The sequence below is a fragment of the Homalodisca vitripennis genome, chromosome 1 (genome assembly GCF_021130785.1).
Source record: "Homalodisca vitripennis isolate AUS2020 chromosome 1, UT_GWSS_2.1, whole genome shotgun sequence".
Taxonomy (NCBI): Eukaryota; Metazoa; Arthropoda; class Insecta; order Hemiptera; family Cicadellidae; genus Homalodisca; species Homalodisca vitripennis.
This window is the reverse complement of record NC_060207.1, coordinates 220,346,657-220,354,791: the sequence shown is the minus strand read 5'-3', so window position 1 is coordinate 220,354,791 and position 8,135 is coordinate 220,346,657.

The window sequence follows — 8,135 nt, the reverse complement described above, 5'->3', positions numbered from 1 at the left end:
CCAAACCATAGTCCACTTAATGTGAAAGAAAACACTAAGTAATTAACTGGAACTAAGGAATACAGGTCATAATGGGTTTGCAAAATGACCGACTAACAACTAAAAACTGGCTGTAGGTCAATAGAAAATAGGAAACGTCATGGCAGAGAAACAAGATGATGGGCAAATAAGGGAACGGCGCTAGGTCTCTTTATTATTGGTTAATGTTATTCTAAATCTTAACACCATATTTACGCTGCGCATGGAGTTGCATGGTTAGGTTACATCCACCTGATGAAGAGATCAGATTGTTATTTCTAAACACATATCTACTGTGTTTGTATATCGTGGGACAATCACTTTCAAAAAGCTTTATAAAATTATGATTTTATATGTTATTAAATTAATAAAATTCACTGTTTAATATTGAGTATTCTATTCATCATGGTTACCCATAAAAATAATAAAAAAATGTTCATCAACGCTCAGCCGAATCCCATGGAGTGGCATCCACTACCATCAGGCTGCCAATACAGACATTTCAAGTTTGTAAGTCAGTTCCTTCTCGAGATGACAGACAAAGACACAGAAACGAGATTTTTCAACCACTTGAGGATGGACTTCACACTCATCCAACATAACTTACAACATAGCAAGAAAAATAACCAAAAGTGAAGTTATTAGTTGACAAATAAAAAGTAGTATTTTACTAAATTTGAATGGAGTTTTTTTTAGTTTTTTAAGGTGAATGGATTTAGGGTTACACATATTTGTCACATTGGGATTGTGAAGAAAGTCGTAAAGTATAAAGGAATGGCATAATGCAGTACGTTATACAGTAACATCAGAAATAGTAATTAAAAATATCAATATAAAGTAGTTCATCTTCCTCTCAGTGCAGCGTCTGAAATCTGACTTGATCCGTGGATTCTGGAAAGATTCAAAAAAAGGTATTCGACCCTTTCAACCATAGCTAGGTTATGTGTAGAAAACTTGGTTACTTCACCGTGCTTAGAGATTGTGACTAAAACTTCGTAGTTCTCTCAATTGTACACCTAGTAAGACAATGAGAACACCTCTTCAGCAAGATTACATTATATTTTGTAGTATAGGTGTCTCTGAGTTCAATTTTAGTTTCTTCGTACCCGACCTTTTTGGATCAAGGTCAAGGAGTCAAGGCTGTGACAGCGTAAGGTTTCAGACCCTGCACTAAGAAGAAGGTGAACTGGAGCTAAACTAAATTTCACATTGACTCAATCCATCTCACCACGAGGATTGGGTCAATGTTTACTATAAAAAATAGTAAAAAATAAAAAATTACTTTAAATTTATATATTACTTTTGGAAACATTTTTAAATCGGTGCTCACAACTTAGCCAGTGTCAAAAAACTCAATGATCTTGCATATTTGTGTAATAGATATGTGTTTCACGAATGTTTACATTTTTAATACTGCCTAAAACATAGGATGGTCAGAGTTTGACTCCGAAGACTCCCTATGAAGGAGCCGTAAAGAACTAGGTTAGATAAAGGTTCACTAGACTGTGTTTTTGAACTAATGTACCTATTCCAGCTCTAAATATTCTAAAACATTAACAATATTTTTCAGTTTATGAATTTAAAACATCGTCAATAGTGTGATTGGTAATATAACCTAAGAAAACCAATGGTCACTTCTTGGAGAATTTACACACTATTTAATTTTAACATAGTGGTTAAATTAATTGAACACATGGTTGCGTGTCATAAATCAATGTTTACACATAACACATGATTATTTTTGGGAGGCTCTTTGAATTAATATTTGACAACTTTGAGACCAAGATGGGATTTGCGCTACTTTCAAACACTAGTTGGGCGTAGCCCGGAGGGATTTTTGAATAGGCTAATATTCATAACAGGAGCCGTTTGAAAGCAAAACAAACAAACAAAGCGAATTTCGCATTTATAATATTATTAGGATGTTTTAATGTTAATAATCATTTAAATTTAAGGCATTGTATTGATTTTTGGAAGGGAATAGGTCTCTGTGACACTACCACTTCTAGAATCCACATAGTTAGTAGTACAGGTTTTTGTAACTTTCCTTGTTGTATATTGTTTTGAACTGGTTTTATATGTATTGAATTATACGGGATAAAATAAAATTTTATTTTTAACTACTTATCAGATAATTATAGTAACGATACAAACCGTGTTGTAAAATATATTCTGCAAAACAGCTGTATTTATGTTTATTTGCTGTATCGAAATTTAAAGAAAATAAATAAAGAACGAGTACTACTCATAAAGGTCATATTAATCGTAATTAAGTAAAATAAATTTAATTTAGAAATAAACATAATAAAAATAATAATAATATTACCTGTATCGCTAAGTGTGTTTTGGTTCACATCAGTTCACAAAATTAGTCCCGTAAGTTCTTGCAAATATTTCTGTATTAAATCTAAAAAATGCATCAAAGTTGCATAGCCTGATAGTTATTAGGCTGTTTATATATTTAAGTCACCACAATAAAAAAACTTATTAGAAAGCAACGTATTATAAAAGCAACAGAAGCATTTCATTTAATTCCGAAACAGGCATTAATGACCAACATTCTAATGAAACACTGGCACTATACATATATTATCTTTTGTTTAATATAACTGTTGTTCAGTATATTTTACCACATTTATAGTGCAAGGGAAGTAATAAATTGTACGGTCTAGTTACAATATAAAGGAATTCTTGCCCAGTTTCAGGCCAAGTACAGTTCCTTGTCGGCGTGAGTACGCTGATTAACCTCTGCTATTAACCCGGTTACTAGCCTCTTACACATGACAAGCGCTCATTAACTGTCAGTCTTGTGGATCATTCCGCATGTCAGTGGTAACATTGCAACCATGCCATCTCATGCTAATAAGATATTGGATAATTTTATACAAATTAAATAAATAATAAAAAGAGCTGCGTTTTATTTTTTTTCAATCATACCAATATATATATATATATATATATATATATATATATATATATATATGCCGTCATGACATTTCCATAAGCCAGAAATAAATTATATACCAGAAAAATTACATAGTTAAAACATACAAACAAGTTTAAGGTTATCCTTGTGTCGACTACGCAAACTCTGATCGCTAGATCACAGGAGTGTTGTGTTTTACTGTGTTCTGGCGTCGCCGATATGACAACTTGCTGCTCCTCCCACAAGTTAAATTTACTGTTTACAAGAAAATACCTGTTTTTTATCATCCACCTGTTCTATCTATGAACCCTCCTCACTTTGTCCGCTTACATCGCACGACTCCGTTATCAGCTAGCAGGGATCACTTCTGGCTGGTTTCTACCTTTCAGTTTAACATACCACTCACTGGGCATAACAAAAACCAATGTGTCACGTTATGGATGTCCAGGAGGGGCACATCACTAACGATAATCACTAAGGGTAATTCGATAAGTCTAGTCTACTGCAGGAGATTACTGTTGGAGTTGGTGGGGTTCGTTCCCTAAGTGTCAAAGGTTCTTGCTAGCCTCAACAAGGGTGTGCTACCCTTTGCCTGTTTTAACTGGAGAGGCTGGTTCAGAGCTGGCTTCCCCTTCTTCCGTGGGGACATGACTAAAATTAGTGGCCTAAATTCTTCTTCATGGATCTCGGTAGTAGGCGTCTTCTACCCTCAACCTAACCCATCCAGAATATCATGTCACTCCGGAAGAAGCGCAAGGTCCTTTTAGGACTAAGAATGATTTCTTGTCCTAAAAGAACAAAACATGCATTAGAGTTACAATAAAAAGTGTGGAAATACTCATAAATTAACCTTACAACAACATTAGATGTAGCATGTTTGTTAGTTTGTTTATCAGGGCGAAAAATACTAACAATTTGAAATAAGTTTGTTAGTAAAAAAGTAAAAGAAATATTAAAAAAATTAGTATAGGGTCCGAGCATTCACAAACTAAACCCACGCTGCGTATTTGGTAGTTTTTCGAACGAGCTGAAGTGAAATTTAAAACAATTCTGGCTGTGTGCTTAATACTATATACAGATAACGAGTTTACATTTGATCTAATCAGCAGAGTATAATTCTAACAGTTTTACTATAGAAAAAGTTAAGAGTAGGTCTCAATTTCCAAGAGACATATTTTTAAGGGTCTAAATAGTACACAAATAGTTTAGCCTGCTGAATAACAGAAATATGCAATTTGGTAGCAATGCTGCGTGCAGATTGTCATAATATATTTGTAAAATTAAAACACTGAGCTCATTATAAAATCTTGTCTAGGGGACCCTATCCAATCCAACTTAAACACCACCCTAATCTTTATACTTTACTTTCTATTCTTTCTTCACCAACTTAGACTCGGAAGATAAGCTGAATTCACTAATGTTGAAGTAATTATATGTTATTGTCAGATAATAAAAATGAATCAGAATATGATGGTTTCTAATGTAAAATGCTTCTGATGAATCGAAAAGGAAACTCTCAATTCTCTTCTCAAGAGAATCAATACAAAATCATCAACTTTCTGCAAACGCTAGTAAGACCCAGATCTTATCTGTGACCAGTATCAGTACTATCAACCTTGTATTGTAGGACTTGTTCCTCTTGCTTCTACGTAGTAAGATGAACAGCCGTGAGAACAGTAGGAATGGGGCTAATGATAAAAATAATCCGTCTTTAAACATCCACAACAAAAAAACTGTAATGGTTCAAAAAAAAAAAAAAAAAAAAAAAAAAAAAAAAAAAAAAAAAAAAAAAAAAAAAAAAAAGAAAGAAATCGTAACATATTTCTTTCATTTCCAAATGAATATGGGAGACACACAAGGATGACACATGAGGGTGGTGTAAATGGATAAGACCAATTAAAAGATATGGAAATCCGACAATTTTCAGAAAAATATAACTCACATGTCCTGCAAACAATGAATTGCCTATTGAAATTTGAAACTTTTATCAATCCTTGCATGTGTAGATTGAAAATTTACCCAATTCTAAGTTTAAAACTGCATAATTTGATGTAGTTTGTTATTTGATCACATAAAATATTTGTATTCCTTTAGTCAGACCAAGAAGAGAAAGAGTTCGGAGACCCGCAACTCATGTGGGGGATCGTCTTATCCACTATCAACCTTCACTACATGGACAGAGCGTGATGTCTGAGAGCAACTTGGCTTATGATAGTTCTAATTTTTGACTGAGTGTTTATAAACCAGTACCTCGGGGACACAACTTCCATTTTCAGCAATTTTAATATACGTACAGTAAGTATCTCACAGTACCCTGAGTGAAGCTATGTTCCAATGTTCCCTAGCCGATTAGTAAATCTCTCAAAGCTCCAAAATTATATAATTCGGCCACTGAACTGAGCCATTGTATTTTTATTACAACAACAACCAAACTTAGCCATTAGTAACAGACCATAGCATTCTGTAACGAGTGACACCTGTACCACATCATAAAGTCCTTACTTTTGAGGGCCCACAATTCTCTTTTGAGGAAATTTTTCGAAAAGAAAAGGAGCTGTGGTTACGGCACCTCTCGGTCACCGAGTCCAGGGGGATGATGTAAGACCCCATAAGGAACCATGCTTCCTGCAGCATGTCTTCTGGCACCGGTAGTAGGGGCTGCATCATTTGTCTCTTCGCTTGGATCTTCGCTATTGTGTCATCTGATGTTCCCTGAAACATGAATTATTGAATTTCCTAATCCTTTTGAATCATTAATTCATTGCTGTGTCATGAGTCATGCTTTATCTTTACCACTATGTTAATAAAATTTCTACGTCATCTTGCTTTTTCTCTTTTTGGGAAACAATAGTTGTAAACATGTATATAGGAACAAATAAACATATTTATATGGCTACGAAGCGGATTGAAAAAACGGAAGATCACGAGAACATCTTTAGAACATCAGTCTATCCACAAACCGAAATGAAACGTTTGAAAAAACTCATAAAGAATGTATACAAACTGTAGATCATTTAAATTGTATAAAAGTGATTTAAAAATTGTTTTTGGCGTATTCATGAATGCTTATATATTAAAATTATAAAACAATTTACATGAATTAAATATAAATTAAATATAAATTGTATTTTAATGTTTTATTTTGGCCGTAAAATGTTAGAAATTGAGAATTAAATTACACTAATTACGTAACAATCTTTTGGTCCATGAGTTTTATTGGTATAATAAGTAGATCTTATCACCTGAAAAATAATTCCGTTAAGATTATGTAATCGGAACTTATGGGTTTATTACTGCACTAGTTATGTAAATAGTAAATACTTAGTTGGGATCAAAGTACAAACTAACAGGTCAACATTAATTGTGATAGGGATTTACAGGTCTCCCAGTGGAAATGAAGATAGTTTTTTTCAAAATTCGAAGCGTTACTCACTGACCTGACTAACCATCAATACGATTACGTCTTGATGGGAGATCTCAACGTGGATGCGATGGACAGCAACCATCCATCCACCAAGCGACTAGTCGATCTGCTGAGGTCATTTGGCCTTGAGCTGTTGGTCAAAACTCCAACGAGAGTGACGGCCACAACACAGTCGGCTATTGATAATATCATTACGAACATTGAAAATGTCACAGTGTCGGTGGTCAACACAGCTATCTCGGACCACTATGGCCAAGAGGCTGTCATTAGTGGAAAACAAATCGCGAGAGAGCCAAAAACTATCAAAACAATAAGAGACACAAGGCCAGAAAATATCGCTCTCCTCAACGCTTCCCTTTCAAAAGAAAAGTGGAATTTCTAAATTTGTCACATCCCGTAGAGCAGCAGTTCCAAACTTTCAATGAATGTTTGAGTTTCCACCTCAACACCTGTTGCCCTACAAAAACGGTTAAAGTTCGTCCAAAGAAGATAAAAAATACTTGGATCAAAGGTATTCTGGTTTCGAGAGAAAAACTCAAGTTTTTCTCCGAAATAAACAAAAATTCAGCCAATGAACAGTTCAAAATCTTTTTTCGAAAGTATAAAAAAAATTACAGAAAGGTGACCCAAGCTGCAAAAGCGTATGATGTCTCAAAATCAATTATTTCTTCAAAAAACATTTCCAAAAATGTATGGGGCATCATTAACAATAAACATCAAGAATTCAAGCAAATCACAGTCAAAATTGGGGACACACTTGTGAGTGATGCTTCTAGGGTTGCCGACGAGTTTAACGGCTTCTTTGCGTCTGTTGCTTGTGGACGGGGCCCTCTTCCATCAATGCCACAGGGGAACCCCACGCGTAGACAGAGTCCAATAGCCTCAATGGCTCTGACTCCCGTAGTTGAGGAAAAATCAAATGATCTAGAATTGAGGTCCATGTGGTTAATTAAAAAATGCTCAAGGCATATTGTAAAACCACTGACTCAATTAGACAATTTGTCTTTTAACTCAGGAGTTTTTCCCTCACTCCTAAAAATTGCAAAAGTGCATCCGATTTTCAAGAAAGAATACCCCTGTTCAATAAACTATCGGCCCGTCTCAATTTTCCTATTTTAAGCAAAATATTTGAAAAACTTTTTCTAGCGACAATGCTTTACTTCTTAAATAAAAACAACCAGCTTTCTGAACACCAATTTGGATTCAGGAAAAATAAATCGACAATAGACGCAGTGGTGAGTCTGGTTGATATGGTTGTAGAGGGGCTAGAACGTCAGGATCACACATTAAGTGTGTTCCTTGACCTATCTAAAGCATTCGACTGCGTTGACTATGAAATACTGCTTGGCAAACTACAATCTCATGGCATCAGAGGCGTGCCGCTCTTATGGCTTAAATCATTTTTAAGTCAGAGAGCTCAAGTGGTCCTATCTCAAACCAATTTTCCAAACCAATGCAACTGAGCTATGGAGTTCCCCAGGGATCTATACTCAGCCCAATCCTGTTTTTGTTGTATGTCAACGACGTACATTCATCGCTGCTGCATGGCAAAATCGTGCAGTATGCTGATGACACGACTCTCTGTTTCAGAGATAACTCACAAGAAGGTTTGGAACTACAAACATTTGTCGATATCAACAACTGTGTTCAATATTTCAACAGCCTCAACCTTCAAACAAATTCTTCTAAATCCAACGTGCTAAATTTCGCGCTGCGCCCAGTGGACTCCCAATGTGGGTCAGCTGTCATGTTGGCAGATTCCATATT